This window comes from Python bivittatus, unplaced genomic scaffold (genome assembly GCF_059951505.1).
Source record: "Python bivittatus isolate LINGU-HERP-01145 unplaced genomic scaffold, Pbiv_v1 ctg000610_np1212, whole genome shotgun sequence".
NCBI lineage: Eukaryota > Metazoa > Chordata > Lepidosauria > Squamata > Pythonidae > Python > Python bivittatus.
The window spans coordinates 44,727,626-44,748,764 of record NW_028277088.1 but is presented as its reverse complement, the minus strand read 5'-3'; the positions used below and the strand labels follow the sequence as shown (position 1 = coordinate 44,748,764).

Below are 21,139 nucleotides of genomic sequence, written 5' to 3'. Positions count from 1 at the left end.
GAATGGAAGTACCTTAATTTGTCTGTCTTCAAGACCAAATATATTCAAGGGAATTACAATTCTTTTCTACTGTGCTGTCCCCCCCCTTTTTTTTCTCTTTTGCTTCATCAAATAGAACATCCTACTAGGCCAGTTTAGTTTTGAGTTTTCATGCTTCACATAGTCTTATAATCTAAACCTTTGAACAATATGTTTTCAGTAAAAACATAAGGCAACTGCCTTAACTGTCCATTGATAGCGATTGAAATCAAGAGACCTTTATTAATTTCAGGTTTTGCCCCATTTGTGCCAAGCACAAGTCTTAATGTGATGTATCCTATATGAGTGGAAAGCCGAGCCCTTTAGATTACAACACTGGGCATAGAGTTATGCATTCATCCACTTTGCCAAGAACAATTCAAATAAGAAATCCCACAGCAGCTAAGGAAATGGACTTGCCCAGGAAACTGGCTACAGTATAGAAAACAAATGTGTCTCTTTCCCTCTAGAATGCTGTATCTTGTTTCTTAGGCAACCCTCTTAAAATGAAAGTTTGGATTCTGTTTAGAACAATTATTGTCATTCACGTAAGGCGGTTTAAGATCATGTGATGACAGAGATTGAGAAGTCATATTTTTGAGCCATAGGAAAAATAACTGCATATGAAAGAACTCTTTATGCGATCCCTTTGCTCATATGAAAATAAATGCATGTCTTCAAAATATTTTATTAATTCCCTGGAATGTCTTTATTTTAAAACAGTGGTGTAAAATCCACCAAACATTCAGTATTACGGCTAGATATATGCTTCTATACCATAATCAGTTGATGTATCAGTAACCATAAGCATATTTCGATAGAGGATTGCACTGTACATGTAACTTATTCTGGTATATAAACATAAAAGTCATGTGAATTTGATAAATTGGCTATCTTGCTGCTAACAACACAGGAACATTCGATTTAGGATGCTGGAGTTTCTCACTTAGGGCCTGTCATGAAAAACAAACAAGCAAAAATACATTGCTGAATTCCTGAATCCTATGTGTCTTGCATAGAAGTAAGCAGATGCTGCCCCTGAACTTGTGAAATGTCTTGCTGAAATCTGTAATTTTGTTGCAAGAATAGGATAAGAAATACAGAAAGTGATAGGGTAATCCTGGGATATGAGATAAATGCGGACTAAAAGTGTATTTGCTTGTGGACCAGTGATGTCAGGGGGTCAAAAGGTCAAGATATCAGTTGCATGATGCACATAAAAAAGACTGGGACTTTGATCAAGAAGTTGTGGTCACCATCTTGATTTTTTTTTTTTTTGAGACACACACGCACCTACCCACTCCATAGAGGGCCCTGATGTGAACTCTGGCTCCAATCCTGTGATTATTTTGGTTCTTAGGTAAATGATTTTTAAATGGATGCATGTTCCCAGCCACATCCACAATGGTAGCTATTTGTGGCTATATCAACCCAGTGCCTCATGATATCAAATCTAGCCACCAATGTTGGCCTAAGAATTTGGGAAATAATTCACCAGATTTGAAACAATAGAGCTGGACTAGTTATTCTTTTAAATACATTACTGTGATGCTGTGAAGCTGTTATTCTTGTCTAGGAATGAAGAAGGTGGCTTCAAACTATGGCTCACTGGTCAATCCCACCTCTAGCCCCATTTTTAAAATGAATTCCTAAGAGTTATTTTAAGCAATGGATGGGCTTTCCTACTGTACTGAGGTCTATTTGGCTGTTCCTCTAATTGTGGCTTTCAGATATCGCTAAACTACCAATCCCAGTAGCCTCACGTAGGATGGTGAACTGTGAAGGATGGTATGATTGGTAGTTCAGCAAATGTGGAGGACCAGATTCCTCACCTGTGCCAGCTAAGCATATTAGCAGCCTGGCTGCTACTGGAGCAGAAGAAGAGAAGAGTCAGGAGATTGGCTCAGCAGAGAGACCAGATGCTCTTTGATTCTTCCTCCTTGAATGGCCACCATTCAAGGGGGCCATCATAAGAGAAATTATGTAATTTTAGAAATTACAGGCAAGTTTTTCTTTGTTACCTTGTCTTTACATACAGTGTTATGTCTTGTAGTTTTAAGCCAACAGAGTGAGACTCGTTTTTAAAACTTTAAATAGGACCTGGATCATAAGTTAATAATACCAGTGATACTAATTAATAAAATGTATTTAGTAAGGTATAATGATTAGGATGTCTGATTAGGATTTGGGAGATCTAAATTTAAATCCCTATTTATCTATGAACCCCAGCTTAGTATCTCTGAGCTGATCATTGATTAAACTCACACGCTGTGGTTAGTGGAATAAACTATAAAAGCCTTGGTTCACAAAATGCATTGATTCAATTGTTACATTACTTACTTATAGGGCTTACAGGCCATTCCAATCAGCCAACGCTGAGAGGTATACAACTCCCCAATATGTAATTGGGATTTACCCTGGTTTATAGATCACAACAGCTGTGTTTATTAAATACACTGAATCATAACTAACCAGACTCCATAATGGTTCAGTGCAATATCCAAACCCAGTCACTATTACTTAGCCCAACTTGCATCACAGATTGTTATGGGGATAGCATGGAAATGGGGGAGAACCATATACTTTAGCTTTTGTTCCTTAGTGAAAAGGCAGGATATGGTGTGCCCATAATTACCACACCACAGCATTCTGGACCAATTGTTGCTTCCAGATGGTCTTCAAGGACAGGCCCAAGTAGAGAATGTTTCAGTAGTTCAAGCAGGAGATGATCAAGGTATGAGTGAACATGAGCAGGCCTCTTGATCCAGGAAAGTGTGCAATTGGTGCATAAGATGTAGCTGTGCAAAGGCCCGCTTGGGCACAGCTACCACCTATTCTTCAAACATGAGCCCTGAAACCAGGAAACCCCCAAATTGCATTCCAGATCTTTCTAGGGGAGTGCTACCCCATCCATAGATAAAGATGAAAAGTCTCCAAATCTGGGAGTCTCTTAAAGGTCACAGCCACTTGGTCTTGCTTGAGATGAGGCCGATTCTTTCCCATCCAGACCCCTAGATACTGGGAAAGAACCTTAATGGCATTATATGAGTCACAGGTGTTTGGGGATTGCAACTTCCATCAACATTCAACACTGACTACTGTGGTTAGCAGAGATGGGAATTTAGTTCAACATCTGGAGAGAGTCACAGTGGCTTCATCCTTCAGACTGTCTATAAGATAGTTCTGCTTGAACTTCTTTTAGCTGAGATGGTGAACTTTCTAGAGATTCCTAGAAGACTCGCTTGTTTTTACAAAGGTGGAGCCTTTGTCTGCAGATACATGGCCATGTCAGAACTTATTGAGTAATGGTCTTACTTAGGACCAACAAACTAGCAAATTAAGGGCTCCTCCATATATACTCTTTCCCACCTCCATAAAATCAGGTTTGAGGCTCATCAGCATTTTTCTGGATCCATGCCATCTTATCTGAAATCAAAGCAAAGCTGGACTATTTTCTTTGAAAAGCTGGGGTTGTGGATGGTCTGCTTTCCTACTGACCTTGCTTTTGCTCCACAGAGTCTACCAGCTCTTGATACAAACAAACTCTGGTTCAACATCTATTGGATCTTAAGTGTGACAAGGATGCACTGAATGAGGAAGAATAACTGCAGACTTTCAACCATACATTATTGTTCCTAACAGATAACTTTATAAGGCATGATTGTAGCATAGGGTGGCTAAAAAATCACTCAAAAATCACCACGCTGTCTCACATAGCCATGTACAAGTATGCATGGTACCCAGGTACAAAGATGCATACTGTCCTCTCATTCTGAATGGTGGTTCTTAGGGATACAGCAAGACCACCAGCAGTGGCATAGTCCAGCACAAGAGCTGGTATGGTGACCACTTCCTAGGTCAACAGGTTTATGTGTGGTCATAAAAAAAGTTTACAACAACATAACATAAAGAAAAAAGACAACCATAGAGAAAGGACAACAGCCAACTTCTTCCAGTGTTCTTTAAATTATAGTTTCCAATATATGTATTAAGCCTGATACAAGCTAGTCAACCACCTTGTTTATTAATGGAAAAAGGAAGTAGCAGAAGTCCAGTTGCCCTTGCAGCAAAGAGAGGACTGATGAGTTGGAGAAGAGGTCAGGGACTGGAAAGGAGGGGGTGCTTCTACAGAAAACTGGCTAAATCAGTTGGACCCACACAGCATGTCATTTCAGACTGCCTTCTCCATTTGCATCAGGGCTTCATATGTTGACCACATGTAAAGTCTTGAGGTGGGATAATATGGAAGCTGCTATTTCCAGAGCAAACTACCACCAGAATCTGTCTTCGGGGTGCCCCAGATATAGGTTGACCTTGAGATACAGGCAGGGAGGCATAAGATCACATGCTCTGGGATTGGGGGACACTTGCAGTGGGGTGAGGATGTGGCCAAAGAAAGTGTAGTCCTCCTGAGCTCCATTTCAGAGTCCTGGAAAGCAGTTTGAGCATGTTGGATGAAAGAAAAAAGGTAGCTTGGCAGCTTTCTGACTTGCTAGATGTGCTGAGCTGATGCTATTCTGGGTGACGGACTTGTTTCTGTGGTGAAAATAAGCCTTCCCCCCCCCTTCTCAAAATGTTTGTAAATTAAGAAGCACCTGAAATTTGAGGGACAGGGTAGAGCTCAATACCAGCAGTGCTGATTGAGTGAACTTTGTCAGAAGGTGGAGTGGCTAAAGGAGCTCCCTGAGCCCAGTGCAATACAGATTATGTCTCAGATCAGCTCAGGGGGAGGTTGCCTAGGGGAAAAAGTGGGGTACAACTTGGGGTTCCTTGCTAAGTGAAATGAGCAATGGTGCAGTAGAGCACTGGCATAGTGTGGATCACTTGGTTGACAATGAATCTAAAGCCAAATTAATTCTGAAATAGTTGCCCCCCCCAAAAAACCCCACCCCAAAACAAAACTCAGTGCAGTTTATAGAACTAGGATATCTACCTTTAGAGAAAAGGTATAGAAAAATATTGACTTCACATATGGAAGGTTGGTACTGAAGTGCCTCATATTTTTTAAAAATGAGATAAAAGCATGAAATAAAAAGTGTGAAATTGAAATTATTATATTCGAGCTACAGAAATGTACTCTTAATACACCAAAATCTGGGAATGGGGAAGAAATAGAGAATCTCTACTTAAGAATATTAAGAGAACTGATGCATGAAATAGGTCCACTAGTTAGAGCTCTCATCAATTAACTCTGGAGGAACACCTGGTAACTGGAAAAGTAATTAGTGTTCTTATATTAAAAAAAAAAAAAAGAGCATAGTAGCCCTAGTTAAAGATGTGTAAACTTCAGAGCCCCCAAATAGCTGAATCTCTCTTGTAAGTGAAATATTTTATTCAGCAGCCAATGGAGGAATATCTGGATTAAATAACAGGAAAGACATGAAATCAAAGGGAAGAAAATCTGCTAAGCACATTCTTAAATATATAAGGCAGTGATAGTAAAAATGCTTCCTGGAATGCCAATATGGCGTGGCTATTCTGAGTTGAGTATATACATTCTACAGTACATGCGTGTGTGTGTGTGTGAAGAACAACTGACAGTGGAATAAACATGCTAACTTTCCCACGAATCAGCTGCCCCTCATAATCTGATATTCTATAACTATCATCCTATTGTAAAAGTAAAATCCCCCTTGAGTTAACCTTGAATCCCAGTGTCTACATGGCTATATCACATTATTTTCTTGGAAACAATATAGAAGCATTTTGGGTTTCCCCCTTCTGGGACTTTGAATATTTTTACTTCCCAATGTAGTCCAGAGTCCTCAGATTTTCTCGTAGCCCCTCATCCAAGTATTAACCAGCAACAACCCTGCTTTGTCAAGATTAGCCAAGATAGACTCATAGTCATACGGTTGCATCACCATACTATAAGATACTCATCTGTCACCAGGAGGCAAGATTTCTCTTCAGTTGTTCTGAAGAGGGATGAATCAGTCTATTGGGGGTATTAAGAATTGCAGTGGTAGGCTTAACCCAGCCTATCATTGTACATATATAGCATATACTGGCTAATGATGCCAGTCAATGGACATGCAGACCAATTTTACTTCCATGCATTGATCTACTCTGCCTACATTTGGGGGTGGGAGGGATGAAGCCCCTCATACTTTCCCTGCCCATGGTTTCAGTGTGCTGCTGCCCTTTGTCAGTATCACAAGTCACACATGCAACATTTCTCTTGATTGTCCAGGTCAGCTCTTCAGTATGGTGGTAGCTTGTTATCAGCATGGTTGCATGTGGCCAGTGCCACCCTTTGAAAACCATAATATGGGGGCGTTCATATAAGCTGCCAACCAGAATTTGCCTGAATTTTGATTTAGCACAAAAGGAGCAACATTGTTGTTCTAAGAGCCACTGTTGTTTCTTCCATCCAGTGGGTATGGTCAATAAGGTAAGGGTGTCTCTATCCATGGTTTATTAGCAATGCTGGCTAGTACTATGAATCAGCAGACAAAACTGGAACCACATGTGCCATTCCCTGCTAAGCCAGAATGTCAGTGAATTCTGCCTGGGTGGGTCACATAAATAGTCCACGTTTATTTATTTATTTATTTTGAAAACTTACACAGCAGCCAGCCTTATGCATGATAATCCTAGGCAGCTCACAAAAACATTCCATAAAATAAAAATAAATGTAACCCAAAAAATCCCACAACAACATCATATATCCCAACCACAGCATCTCAACATTCCACCGACTCTACATTTACCTTTGCTGGGCTCACTTCCACCCTAGCCCAATGCCAGAGTGAAGAGTCAGCTCTTCAAAGCCCTCCAGAAGACTAAAAGAGTGGTGGCCCTCAGGATCTCAGGGGTTACCATCCACCAGATGGCAACATTTAAGGAAGGGACTTGGAGTGCACCCACCCTATCTGATTTAGTTGGCTGGGTGGATACCATCAGGAAAAAACAGTCCTGAAATATGTTTCAAATTAGAATCACATTGCTCCCCAGATGCAGGGTCAGCAAACTGGAATATACATTTCCAAATTGTAAACACACTTTAAAATATAAATAATTCTGTTTGTACAGATAGCTCTATACAGGGGTGGGGATGCCTGTTGAAGCTGAGCACGGAGAAAGATTTCTCTACCTTGTCATCAATTAGAGCAAATTCACTGTGTTTCTGCAATGAGTAAAGGACAATCGTATCCTTGGCAGCTTGTAAATGCATATTATATGCACCTAGTCAGCTCATTTTTCAAAGAAGGGATTTTAGAGGCAAAACATTAGTTGCTTTTTGGTATGGCAATATATTTGTTTCTTTTTTTTCAAAAATGTGTACGCTGCTGCATCTATCAACTTAAAAAGAAAGAACAGTCATTTGACAGTTGAATTATTTGCTGTTCATTTGATCATTCATATTAATGATGAACCATACACTATAGCTCCTTTTGTCTTAATTATAGCATTTTTAAAGTCTTGCAGTCTTCCGTGGAATTTTACATCAGTTGTCCTTTAGTATTTGTTACTAATCTATGCTGGTATTTAGAAGTGGTTTGGTATAAATACACTTATGGGATATTAATATAATCTAGTTTCCTATATTTTTCCATTGGTTACATCGAGACAAGACATTGTATGGATTAACATATCATATAGTGGAAGTGCTTCTTTCTTTTTTTCACACTATAACTATCTATAATTTGGAATATAATATTCAAATGCGAATGTGACAATTGTAACTTTTAGGGCAGTGTTTTATATTTCCAACTTTAGGTTCCGTTGCTTAGAGAAAAGTGAAGATTTGTGGATTTCTATTTTTACAGTCGTGGTTAAAAACAGAGTAGCATTTAGCCAGTTTCAGTGGCTAAACTCAAATATTCACATATCATAAGCAACTCCTTTTTAAAATTTCCTTTTCATCCTGTCTTTCCTTTACAGCAGGAATGGAGAATCTGTGGATATCAGTCTTGGCTTAATTTCAAATGGTCTCTGTGACTGATCCATTAAGACCTTTAGCAAAATGTTACTTATTCTTTCCTTGGCTGCTTGCTGCATCAAGTGCTGGGAGAAACAGAAAAGGATGCCAGAGAAAACAAAGTAGGGAAAGGTTATAAAGTATGACTTCTGGAATTCTTTCCAATCCCTTAAAAGCAGCTCTACTCTAGGTCATATGACCAGGAGGAAGGTGGGCTTAAGCATCTCCTATAGCAGTGTTTCTCAACCTCAGCAACTTTAAGATGCATGGACTTCAACTCTCAGAATTCCTGAACCAGAAAGTTGGCTGGAGAATTCTGGGAATTGAACTTCACACATTTTACAGTCACTTAGATTGAGAAACACTGTCCTATCGAGATGCATTGCAGGGTTTTTTTTTTTTCCTTTTGGGGGGTATTTTTTTTTCCACAACTGTTAAGTGGGTCTGACCCATATTTGAACTAAAGCTTTCTTTTGTTGACTTTTCTTGCCACATCCAATTTGCTCCTGTTCTATTCTAATTTTGGAGCATCATCCTGCTCATGGACAGGCAGAGTCCCAAGACCATTTACATAATCTTTTCCCAGTATTCTGTTGGGTTGGAAAGAATAAGTAAATTAGGGAAAGCCTGCAGAGCATGGCATCTTGAATTCTTTCCAACACACAAAAAAATGCAGATATCTCTTGGGGTCACTGCTGGTAAAAGTGTTGAATTCTTTCCAACACTTTTACCAGCAGTGACCCCAAGAGACATCTGCATTTTTTTTGTATGTATGTAATGAAGGAACATGCTGTAATTGTATGTGTGTATGTATTTCTGGTTTTCTCTCATGCTGCAACTGAGTGTATCTGTGTATTACATATGCACTGGGAAGCAGAGAGCGAGCTACATATGCTCTGCTCTGGGCAGAGATATCCACAAGGGCAGTCAACTAGAGGCAAATGCCAAAAGCATCATCTTGTCATTGTGACACAAGCTCCGCCCCTTGTGTGTGTGTCATGATGTCGTATGCACTTATGAAAGGGGTGGAACTTGTATCGTGATGATATAACACTACTTTCACCATTTTCTAAAAGCTGCTGATCCCGCCGATGCCTGGGTTTGGGTCACATGACTAGGGGTGAGGAGGGCTTAGAATGGACCAGCTGACAGCATTCCAAGCCTTTCCTATAAAGATGAATTGGATGAAACTTTTCTGGACTGTTTTTTTCTGCAGCCCTAAACTGGACCCATCCTATTTTTCAAACTTGATGTTTAGCATCTCACAGTGGTCCTCTTCTGTCAATTTCTCGCTGACTGATTAATTGACAGAACCCTAAGCCCTTTTATGTATTTTCTTTCCAACATTCCATTGGGTTGTTCAAAGGAGAGGGAATTAGTGGCTCTATCCATTTGGGGTTCTGATTTCACCAATTACTATATATTCTCACCAATTAGCATGATCCTCCAATATGCGATCACAGAGAGAAGTCCAAGAGCTGTCACCCACCCTATTCTAAAGAGCTAGGACAATGTATGTGGTCACTTTTCTCATTTCTCTTTGCAGCTCTGTGAGGTTCATAGGTGAGGCTAAGAGAGAGAATGGTTTTTCCCAAGGTCATCTACAGATGTTGTGGGTCTGACTGGGGATTTGGACATTGTTCTTTCCAAAGTTAATTTAATTATATCGTTTTCACTCTTAAGAAGTTACACATTAGATTCAGTCAGGCATATTATTGTCTTGGGAATAATATTGGGCGCATTATTAATAGCAAGAAGCATTATTAGTAGCTTGGAAATCTTATTTCAGTGTCTAAGGCTGATCTTTTACAAGGTTCTTGATGTGGCAATGGTTACTATTATCAAGATTCTTATATGCAAGCTAATGATACATGACTCTCTTCTACCACTTTTACCCTTTTTTTGAGAGCACTGAATAAGTCTCAGTCAGAGTCTTAGAGTGGCATATAAACATCAGCATGTAGAGTCCCAGCATAGCATCATCTTCTCCAGAGTCTCTGGATGGCACATGAGGGTTAGATGTCACTGTGAAAGTGCTGAGTGTAGTTGTGCCATTTTGCTTGTAGATAAGAGATTTCTTCCTCCAGTCATAAAATAGTTAAAAGCATCCACAATTACCCTACTGTATTTAGTGAGACAAAGTTCTGGTACATAGAATTGTGTTCCATTGGATACACAGAATCATATTTGCCATTCTGTCTCAAACCCAGCATCCATTTAGTCTAACACATGATATCTGACCATAGCTCACCAGAAGTCTCCAGAAAGTTCAAACAAGCAGCCTTCCCCCCCCCTCCCCGGATTGTTTGTTTCAACCTTTGGAAGCTAGGTATAATTTGCTCTGCTCATGGACATTGAAAGGTACTGTGACAGTTTGTGAGAATCATAGTTTGGCATTCCTTCTTATTTAAACCAATAGCACTCAAATTAAATGGTGGACAAATGCATGGGTGGAGAACTTGTGGCTTTCCTGAGAGTGCTGAACTACAACTCACAGCATTCCTAACTAATTGCCATGCTGGCTGGGACTGCTGAGAAGTTGCAACTCAAAAACATTTGAAAGGCCACGTGTTCTCCACCTTTGGAATAAAAATATCTCTGACTTCTTAAGTACTTCACAAGTGCAGAAGCAGTGTGCAAGAAAGGAGCTATTTTAAGAGGATGGCAAGATTGGGAGTACTCCTATCCCTGTAAATGTGATAAACAGCATGGACCAATCAGAAATTGGGTCCACTGCTAACTATTTCCTTCAGTGTAGTGTATTTTTGACTCCTGTGATGGAGGTGGGGGAAGACTATCACAGGAAAAAAAGCCATGCTTTTTGACAAACATGAAGATACAGTGTGGAGGCAAAAACAATTTTCCCTGTGTGTGTATGTGCATGTACACACAAGCTTGTATGTGGTTTTTCAACCAGTGGGTGTTTTATGCATGAAATAAGGACCCTTAGCCTCTAAGGAAGATTTGCTAACCTTGTTTCGTATGGCTCATGCAGATAAGGAGGCCTCTCACTTCAGTTCCAATCAGAAGCCTATATTATGGAGTACACTCCCAAAGGCCATAATTACTTCCAGAAACAGAAATTTGAATGACCCAGATAATTAGTTCAGTACAGCGGCTCTAGAAGTTATTTACATAAAAGTCAATTTACTTTAAGAAAGGAGGGAAATACCCTAGCCACCCATAGCAAATGACCATAGTTAGTTCAGTCATGCAACAGCCTCAAAAGAGGCCAAGTACTGAAGGGGAAACTTGCGAAAGGTGTCAAAAAATCAGAAAGAATCTAACAATTTTTACTAAAAGGCATAAGAGTATATTGCGTTCCATCTGTTCCATAATACATTATTTGAGGATGCATCAAATTTTCTGAGAATCATGTAGAAGATAACATTATCTCTCATATGGTAATATAATCTGGGGTGTGGGGAATTTGGGATAGGGGAGGAAAAAAGTTAGAAATCTGTCTTCAGACATAATCACAATCAGACTCAGTCAGAAATGCCCACAACACAAGCAAGAAAGGATTAGGAACCTTTTGTTACAAGCTTTGGCCTTGCAATATCACTACTATACAGGTAGTCCTCAGGTTATGACCACTCATTCAGTGACCATTCAAAGTTACTACAGTGCTGAATGAGGGGGACTTACTGCTGGTCCTTGGAGTTCCAGCCACTGCAGCATCCCTATGGTCATGTGATGGTGATCTGGGCACTCGGTACCTGGCTCACAATTATGATGTCACAATGAGCCATAATCATATGATCACAATTTCCAGTGTTCCCTGCCAGCTTCCCAAAAGCAAAGTCAATGGGGAAGCTGGCAGGAAATTGGAAGTTGTGGTCACATGAGGTCCTTGTTTAACAACAGCAACTGAGACTACCAGAACTGCTTTATGACCATATCACTTCGCGATGGCAATTCTGGTCCCAATTGTCGTCATAACCCAAGGACTACTTGTATTGTCATCAAAATGTTGCAAAGAGCAAAAGTAACAATGTGCATCTATTTGTACTTATTAATAGCCTGGGGAGGTATTAATAAGGAAATATGTGTGAGAAAATAATTCTCTCCTCCCTTGGGCCTGTTAACTGCAGGTGCTGTTTAAAAGATAGAAATATATTATTAGCAACATGCAGTTTGATCCTCAAAAGGTTGGCTACCCTAATAGTTCCATGGATGATTCCATGCTTTGGAGAAATGTGATGAGGAGTAGGTCTTTGAAGCAAGAAACAGGAAGATATTTTAACTTGAAGTTGTAGAATTAATCTACACCTTCTGATGTGCGAGCCAAGTGCTGATTTCCTCTTGTTGGCATTTAATACATTTGGTTGTCCATACAGTAGAGCAAACACCATTACCATACACACAAAAATCTGGGATCATTTGTCATAGATCACCACAAACTGAATGGCAGCTATGCCATTAAGCAACCTTTGTGGGACATGCTTGAAACTGAGATTTCATGTCTGAGAAATGACACAAAGTGGCTGCCATAAACATCTGTCTATTCACAAAATGGCTGCCATGTTGGCATGCCAAAACACCATTAACAGAAGCAGACTTGAAAAGTTGCTCTCTGCCACCTGCTCTTGCTACCTCCTAGATCTTCTCTACATTTTGCTTACTTTCATAAAATGAATGAATAGATGTGAATCAGCCATAAGGATAGTAATCTGTTTTTAATAACGTTCAAGGTGTTTTATCCTTCAGACATGGACATTTGTACTTTACATTTCAAGAGACATAAAACATTTAAACTGTAAAGCATCATTACAGCAATTGTTGGAATTTTGTGCCTAAAGCATAAAATAACCCTTTGTTAAAATCTATGGATTGATTCTTATGTTCTGTGTGCTATAAAAACTGCTTTCTCATGTAGGGTCTACTCATTCAGACAAGGTAACAGCTAAGATGGAAATTTACATGAGATTCTAGTTCAGTTTTTTTGCAGACTATTCCTACAAAAATAGCAGAAATGAGACTTGCAAACTGCCTTCTGCAAGGAAAAGATTGGGATGGCTATTTCCCCGTCCTTTTTCTTACTGATGGTTGCATTAGTTAGGAAGTACAAAATGCCACCTTATTTACATTTCTTCTTACAAAACCAGAGTTGATACCTCTGACATTTCTTAGCAGAATATTCTGCTGTTTCTACATAGCATAGCATTTTCACAGCAGGGAGCTGCAGAAAACGAAAAGAAGCTGAAGGAAGAACATGGCAGACACCAATGTATTTATGCTGCTGAGGGAGTGACCATAGCCATCCACAAGGCTTCCACACTGCTGGAAGCATAGCTCTACTCTTTGTGGGAAAATCTGGGCACATTTCTGAGTGGATTTTACACTTGCACAAGGTATGCTCCAGAAATGTGTGCATCAGTTCACTAGATTTAACTGCTTTTTAAAGTCACCCAACTACTTATTTTGTTTTTCAACTGAAAGCATAAGCAGAAAGCATTTCATCTGGTAGCTTTTTCCTTCTCTTTTTTCCAAAGGGGAGGCTTTTTTTCAAACTTCAGTCTTTGGGGGCATTTGTGTCAATGTCCCATAAGGCACAATGCTCAGACAACTAGCTTAAAATGTGCAGTGAAATAGATCCAAAAAAGGGAGGCTTTCTTTCATATTGAGACAGAATGTGGCCAATTGTGTGGTTGTTTTTAAGCCTGATTTTATGTTCACACACACATGCATGCATGTGCTTGTGTGTGTGTGTTGTGTGTTTAAAATTGTATAGTTTCTGTTTTTAAAATCTAGAAATGATGAAACACGCAGATTTTTATTAGTGAAACTTTACCTTCTATTACTGCATGGAATGAACTGCTGGATGTCAGTGTGGAAAGAAGTTATAAAATGTAGAATTACAATTACCAATCTTAGTGATTTTCCTATTTGGTGCTGTTATGAGGAACTAGAATATTTTTCAACTTGCTGACGGCTAATTGCCAATATGCAAGAATAGCTGGGACAAACCTGCAGTATACAGTATATGGTTGCAAATGTAGCCACCCCACTTCTGATAACATTTTGAGGGCAAGACAATAATCAACCTAAGAGGTTTTTAGACACACAATTCTGTTCTGAAGGTCCACCAGCTTAGCATTTGGCAGAAGTCCTTCTACATCCGTGGAATGTCAGACACACTCCTGTCATGACTGATACAACAGTGACAAGGGGACCAGGAGAAATTCATTTGTAACCAGTCCAAGTTCTTGACAGCACAATAATTTTACCCTGGCTCTTAGACCGTGAGCAGAACATTTCTTTCATATCTGTCCACACTAAACATTATATATGTTTTTGGCTATTTCCTCTGTAATGATTTATAGTCTTTTCTAGAGTTACCCAGCTACTGTTATAGCGATATAAAGTTCGTCCTCATTATTGTTATATCAGCACAACAATGATAAATCAGTATAAATCACTAGTGAGCAAATGGTCTGTAATATTCCTCTTTATCTGGCAACAGCTAGATTTATGTTTTCACTAACCTTTATATTTGATTAGCCCTTAGTGAAACACCATGGAGATTATAGCTACTGAATGTGGTTTGAGCTTCATAGCTCACCTGAAGGATTTTATATCATGGTGCTTTAGTTTGGTGGTGGAGGGAACTGGTTCCATTATGGATGGTACCAATCTAAGAAAAGTTGTTGACACAGTAATATAGTCCACTTTACAGAAAACTATTTTCAAGGTGAGATGATGATTTCTTATTGTGAATTCTATTCAGAATTCCCTGTTTAGCTATAGTAATTATGAAACAAGCAAGAGCTTCTTGACTTTTGAAGAGGTCAATGAACAGAAGAATGTTTCCCATGAGAGGGCAAAATGTCAGGCTTCATGCTCAGACTCAGCAGTAGGTGACAGATCTCTAGACACTTAAGCCTAAATTACATTTTTGGCTAGACTTGGCTACATTAGAATCTTTATTACAAACTTGAATGAAACCGTAAATACAAAAGTTGACTGTCTACTGTACTATAAGGAAGTCAGAAACTTTATGTACCAGAATTTAAATGCTTGGCTTCTGTCTTCAAAGAAAAATAATGTAATGTTTAAAAGAAAGTAGTATTTAGATTTTATATCCAGCATGACCCTTCTAGATACATCTTTAATTCACAGTTCTGGTTCTGTATGCAATCCTTTTTGAATCTATAGCTTTAACATCTTATTTTGCAAGACTCCATCTAAAGTGTTAATCTAGAGCTGTATGTAAGGGGGAGGGGCTGCAAATTTGATGTTGTGTTGAATCCCCAAATCCTTTAAACTGGCCCTGCTGCTGAGAAAAATTAACAAAACTCTCCCCGGGCAAATACCTGAGACAAAAACCTATCTTCAAAGGCAATAATCTACAGTGCACTTTGCTAATCTTCTGAAGAAGACTGAAGAAAGAAGGCAGCAATGATGGAGGCTGGACAAGTTTGATCACCCGAAGCATCGATCCATTTGCTGGTCAAAAAGGTGTCAGTTTAGCTGTGAAGGTGGACTGGGTAGTGAATCTGAAGAATGTTGCAAGCCTGCTTTGTGTGCTGAAAGATATCCTAGATTCTCCCAAAGCCGTAGTAGACAAAAGAAACAAGAAAAATTCCCTGTGCCCTTCAGTATAGATGCAGTGAGAGCAACAGAAATTATAAGATCCATGATCCTAGCAGAGGCTGATGAACAAGCAATCCCTAAAATGTTATCCTACTTCAAAGGCAGCTAGAAATAATTTCTAAGGGGAAAGAAAATATGTTCAATAACCAAACAAATATGTGGACTATGGATGAATGTATTGGACTACAACTCCCATAATCTCTAGATAGCATAGGAATGGAAGTCCAGTATATCTAAAGACCACCAGGTTGGGAAAAACTAAATTACTTAATAAAGAAACAACGTATGGGTAATCTTTAAAACCAGGATAATACAAATTACAGTTATCTGAAAAAGGGAGGCATCTGTTACTTAAAAGCTATGCTTGTTATCTACCAACACATATTAACAAAAATTAACAGAAAAGATTTACATAATATTAAAATATTAAAATGAAAATCCTTGTATGAGGAATCTAATTATGGTATGCCATATGTATAAAAACACACTAGGTCAGGGCTTTCATCACTTTTGGGGAATTATCACAGTAAGAAATTGGATAACAAAGTTTAGGGAGATATTCCTAAATCCAAGGCAAAGTGGGGTAATGCAGAACAGAATTTCATCTATCTGGGAAAAGTGAATGGCTCTGACTATTAGAACCAGTTAATAGCCTTGCTACTGAATTCTACACTAAGTAAAATATCTGTCTTCCAAAGCATCCCAATGTGGTATCCATTACATCCATTTTATATGAATGTAATCAAATGTATATGTGACCAAATCTTATTTTTTCCAGGATGGTCAACAGATCTATTCAGAACCAGTGACAGTAAAATAGCAACAGAGCACTGATGCCATAGCTGGGTAAGCAACAGCATGAAGCAGATTTTGCACATTTTCATGTGAAAACATTAATCTGTCCACCATGCTTCAGCCCATTACAAGGTGAGGCTTTTTTTTTTCTTGAAACACTCAGATTTGGATCAATGTGATAATTTAACCATTATGTGTTAAAATAATTTGTAATTCAGTTGCTTGGCAAAAAGACTTTGTCTCCTATAGGCCTTGGGGAGAAACCACTTCTTTCATCACAAATCATGTACCTGGTTGCAGTGAATCTAGAACCCAGCAGGCTGGATGATAATCCTGAAAGTACATAGATTTAGAAAAGCACCATCCTCTTCCAGTGATAGGCATGAAAGCCAGATACAGGTTGGGAGAAACAGCCAAAGTCTATTTTTCACCAGTTTGGTGGCTAGAATGTCCTGGAAATCATACAGAACAAGTTTCTGATTGGGCCTAGGATTAGAACTTCTGCCCAAAAGCCACCTGAGAATGGAAAATAGTGAAGTAAAGTAGCTAGGGAAAGTATAGGTAGAAGCTTCAGAGATGTTTTATTTCTTTTCAGTGCTGCTTTGCTCATTTATATAGTTTTAACTTTACTCTCAGGCTTTGTCCTTCTATCACTTTGTTTGCTTGATGCATTTACAAGTTAATGATTGCTCACATTGGCATTCAGACCTAGGCTTCTAGGTGCAGCTAATCTATTTTTCAAGTCATTTGTTGCTTTTACTAAAATAAAGGCTACCTTTATTCTTTATAGTAAACACCAGGTACTCCACAACCACTTGGGCCTGTTAACTCTGTTAAAAGGAAAAAACTGGATCCACTTATTTAAAAGTCAGTTCCGGGGAAGGGGGATCTTCTGTTCAACGGGAATGCAGAATTCAGGTGAGGAAGGCATCTCCCCATCCTAAAACAGGTGGTGACACCATAACTACCTCTCCAATGGAACTCTTTCACCTGGGAGAACAGCTGTAGCCAGACAAGTAGATCTCAAGTAGAAGGGATGAGAAAATAGAGATCTCAGGAATTAACTTGCCATGTGTTTGTGATTATGACAGAGACACTCCCACCTGCTCACCTAGACTCTTTGGTTTGAGATTTTTAGGTGAAAGCAAAAGAAGAGAGAAGTTGGATAAACTAAGGGGCCAAATGTTTACTCTCTCACACTGTCTTATGAGTTGCCATTAGGAATAAAAATGCAGCCACGGAAAAAGGTATTTCCACTCTGTCAATAAGAAGGAAGTTTATAGGTCGGAAGTAAAATGCAGGCAGAGAAAAATTAAGCTTATAGTAAGCAATGTGGTGAATTCCAAATGTTTTGATCTATGAATCCCAGCCATCATGGCTTATAAAAAACGACTATAGGAGCTTTAATCCCAAACATGAACACTGTGTTGTCTATCCTAATGGTCATCTCCACAATAGTTCCCCCCCCCCCGCCCCCAGAAGAACAAGAGGTACTTTTAGCTGTTTAAAATATTGGAAAGGTACAACATGTGTAGCTTGATCCATTGTAAAAAATGATAAAATATTTTTAAAAGGAATCTAAGAATGGAGCCTGACAATGGTAATTGAAGGTAATAAATTCGAAGTATATCACAATATAATATAATAGCCGCCCACACTTGCTTAGATGAGATGGGCAACCTTACAAATTGAAATAATTATAATTATGATAAAAATTGGGGTGGTTAATGTATGGAAACCTTTTAAAAAATAAGCAAGGTTGTATAAAGGATAAATAGATTAGATGGGGAGGAGTATGAATTCTATTCTGCTTTGATCATGTGAAATGTCACAGAATTAAGCACAATAACTTATTCAGCGTTAATCTAAAATATTCCTAGGCTTTAGCTATCACCACATTTTGCAACCTGCAAGCTGTCATTACCTCCTACAGAACTCTTCATCTATGCTTCAAGCATATTACACTTTCCAGTTGTATGCTGTAACAAAAGAAACTTCTGAAAAGAAGTGTAAATGAGTCACACCTGACATGGGATTTTATGTACAAGTTTTAAAAAAGCCAGTTGTGGGTGTTAGTTCAACACAACTCAAGGACACAGGGCTGGTTGAAGGCTGATTTTCAGCCTTTTGTGTGGGAGTGATTAATTTGGAATAACTATATTATCTGGTCAGGACAGGTAGGTAGGTAGAGGAAATGGCCTCAAGGGACAGAAGGGAAAGCTGCTACCAAGGCAATGGTCAGATAAAAGGGGCCTGTGCCCAGGCCAAGAAACTAACATGAGTTAACATCTCAGACAAGCCCCTCCCTAGTCACACAAAGATAAAGGGAGAGGGGGGAGCACATTCAGACTTGCAAGATTTTGTCACTATAGCTTTACAGTAAAAGTAATACTGACCTACATGGTATTGGTTTCCTAGTCTGGGCTACCTTGAAGGGCTGACATAAATGTACATCTGATGATGCTCTTGATTCTGTATAGTGTAAATTCAGTTCTATAGTCTGATGCAGAGAGATATGTATGCTAATGCTACAAATATTTATTGAGCTAAGCCTGAGTCCTGGTGACTCTATGGACAAATGTCACAATCTTGAGTTATTGATCCATAGCTCATCCGTTGTATCTGTTGCCTTCCCTTTCTTCTACTTCTCTCTACCTTCATAAGCAAGAGAAGCGTTGTTTCTCATCCATCATCTACCTTCATCAAATGCGCAGAGCATTGCTGATCACTGCCTCATGGGAATGGCCCATAGCACTCAGAAACTATCTCCAAATCCATAATTTGAAGATATCTGTCTTCCTTCTCTCTTTTTCGGTATCCAACTTTCACAACTGTACATTTCCACTGGAAAAACATTGCTTTAACTATTCTGATCTTTGTTGTCATAGAAATACTGTTATCCTTCATGTCCTTGTCTAAGTTTGTCATTGCCTTCCTCCCTAGAATTAATCTCTTTACTTCTGCAACATATTGTCTTCTCTGTCTATTCTTAAGACCAAGAAACCAGATCTATCACTCACCATCAACTGTGAGTTAATTAAGCGTACTACTTGACATTATATTTGTCTTACTATTTAATGTTAACTATTCATATTTAACAGATTTCATTTTCCATTTTTACCTTCATAACGAATTTTTCTAAGTCGTCTTTTTTTTAACTAACAAAATTATGTTGTCTGCACAACTCAAATTGTTTGTGTTTTGACCTCAGTCTTGATTCAAGTTGTCATCTCTTCTAATCCTGTCATTTCTATAGTATATTTGTTGTATAAGTTTAATAGATTCCTAAGAAAACCAATCAGATGATCCAGCAACTATCTTACTTTAATATAGTCTACATTCTGTCATGATCTATACAATAAAGGCCTTGCTGTAGTCAGTAAAGTAAAGGTAAACCTTAAGTTCTCTTGCTCTCTCCATTATCCATCATGTCATATCTGATTTCATGTCCCTCTGCCTTTTCTGAAACCTCCCTATTCATTTAGTTCTTCTTTTTCCCTGCATACTTGGGAAAATCTTAAGCAAAATTTCACTTGCTTGAGGAATTAGTGTAACAGATTGATAATTTACACATTCTCCTGCACCTTTTTTCTCTGATATAGGTATGTACACCGACCTTTTGCAATCTCTAGACCACAGAGTTTTATTCCATTTGTGTTGACATAAAATTGGTAACATTTTAATAGCCTCTTTGCAGTTTTACATGGTTCAAGGGGTATTTAATCATCTGTGCCTGCTTCTTTCCTATTTGACAGCTGGTCTATTCCCTCTCATATCTCACTTTCTAGTGAAGTTTGTGCTAGGTTGTAGGAGTTCTCTGACATCACTTTTTATTTTATTTTATTTTCAGGTATTTCATTACCTTTCTAGGTAACATTTTCAGTGCAATGATCTTGGAGAAGTGAGCTTTGTTAGTTATATGGGAAACATATAGTTGCCTGCCTCACCAGCCTTGTATGTAACTGGGCGGGCTTGTCATTGTTTCCCATGCGATTGACATAGGACATCTGGTTTGTGTTAGCTGATATAGTGCCATCTCTTGATTATTTGGTTGTTAGTTAATAGTATTTATTTATTTATTTATTGTATATTTATCTAAATAAGTGATATATTGTGTAATAAAGAGAGATGTTGTGATCTGCACTGTTCTCACCTCTGTCTGTCCTTTAGCTCTTTTCTTAAGGGTACATGTCTGTTGATTGCTAATTTTTCAAATGCCAGGCCTGGCATTTGAATTTCAATAGCCTCCCAATTGATGTGGTGGCTGAACTTGTCTGTGTGCGCTGAAATTAATGAGGTTACATTGTTTTTTCTAACCATTCATTGGTGTGTTCTACTAACTTTCTATCTTTTTGTCTTCCATAGTGGTGTTCGCAATCCATGCATTTTATTCTGTAAATGGCTCCTTCTGTGATGGAATGGAATTATGAAGGCCAGGCTCAGGGAGATAAGCATTTTCTAAGCTCGCCAGAGGAGCGTGGGAAGATCAAGAGGATGAGACTGGCACCTCCTGAGGAATTCACACTGTTGTGGCTGGCTGACTTGGGAGATGGGGTTTCAGTCTGGGAAGATTCTTGCTAGAGGTTGTAGCTAATAAACATAGCTGAACTGAATTTGCATTGTCTCTTGGAGTTCCTTGGGCTAGGCCTGACACCTTCTCTGTCTTCCTTGGGAACAAGGTCCTTAGGTTTTCTTAATATGGTTTGGAGGGATTTTGTTGGTTTGTGTTCTACAGTTACTGCAAGAGGTTCTAATAGCCTGTTGGTAGTTTCTGAGATGTGCTTGATGTAAATGAGAGTTATCCTT

The 21,139-nt window shown here is 38.8% G+C and overlaps 1 long non-coding RNA gene across 2 annotated transcripts in view; it reads left to right on the top strand.

The window, feature by feature from the left end:
• Positions 1–20,917, top strand: part of LOC148214614 (uncharacterized) — a 66,129-nt gene extending 45,212 nt beyond the window's left edge. For both annotated transcript variants that reach the window (XR_015797965.1, XR_015797966.1), the window contains 2 exons: positions 16,317–16,465; positions 20,699–20,917. This is a non-coding gene — a long non-coding RNA (uncharacterized LOC148214614). The remainder of the gene's footprint in view (positions 1–16,316; positions 16,466–20,698) is intronic.
• The last annotated feature ends 222 nt before the right edge of the window (positions 20,918–21,139 follow it).